Source organism: Tachysurus fulvidraco, unplaced genomic scaffold (genome assembly GCF_022655615.1).
Source record: "Tachysurus fulvidraco isolate hzauxx_2018 unplaced genomic scaffold, HZAU_PFXX_2.0 HiC_scaffold_116_np12, whole genome shotgun sequence".
Taxonomy (NCBI): domain Eukaryota; kingdom Metazoa; phylum Chordata; class Actinopteri; order Siluriformes; family Bagridae; genus Tachysurus; species Tachysurus fulvidraco.
Genome location: NW_025926994.1, coordinates 1 through 898, shown reverse-complemented (window position 1 = coordinate 898; position 898 = coordinate 1). Strand labels below are relative to the sequence as shown.

The 898-nt window shown below is 30.7% G+C and overlaps 1 long non-coding RNA gene across 1 annotated transcript; it reads left to right on the top strand.

Annotated features, from left to right (window-relative positions):
• Positions 1–325: 325 nt before the first annotated feature.
• Positions 326–634, top strand: LOC125140514. The gene is made up of 3 exons (XR_007139772.1): positions 326–364; positions 480–506; positions 584–634. It is a non-coding gene; the product is annotated as an uncharacterized LOC125140514 (long non-coding RNA).
• Positions 635–898: the final 264 nt, after the last annotated feature.

Below are 898 nucleotides of genomic sequence, written 5' to 3'. Positions count from 1 at the left end.
AGCTACACAGTGCAGTGTGATATGTTATAAGCAAAATGGGATAAATAACATTCTATTTTTATGGTGACCAAAAGAGATCTTAGATAGTTTAGACAGTATTTATATTATAATTGCCTGTCAAAATTATTGACAATCTAGATTTTCTCCTTTCCAAAAAATAATCTCTTAACTTTCATTCTAAAGGAGACATGATGGTGCTGCAAGTTGGTTAAACTCTTCTGTGGAACACGGTATTTACTGAAGACATTTGCTCAAATTTGGTCTTTTTGCATTTGTTATTGACACATATCTTGATTAGTTAAAAATATAACCTATTTATATGACCAAACAGCAAACCTCCAAGGCCTCCAAAACCAGAGAAAAGGTAAACTTTGTTATAAATAACATACTAAATAACTGAAACTGAACTGTTGTTTATGTAACTTAATATTATACTACAGTACTTAATATACATTAACCTTATTCCAATCTTTTCTTAGGCGTAGTATCTGGAGCAGGCTTTCTAGGTGAGATTGTATATAAACATATGTTTACAAATGTTCCATAATTATCATCATCCTAATTTTTTTATTGTTTTTTACAGGAGGGGTCCAATGGCCAGTACAGATCTGACAGTACAGTACCATGGTGACAGGTGATACTTTATGTATTCATAGATATAATATATGCGATATGGTTAATGTTAAAAATAAAAGAAAATGAGCTACATGTGATATTGTTGAGATTGAAATATTTTGAAATTACTTTTCTTACCTCCTACATCTGTCATTACTTACAGCTTACATCAATTTTGTCTTGTTAAATTTTTCACTGACAATGAAAGTAAAATTGATGTGTCGCTTCAACAGCAGCCAAAGATGCTGCATAAGCAACAGATTTCCATTACATTTACATTTAC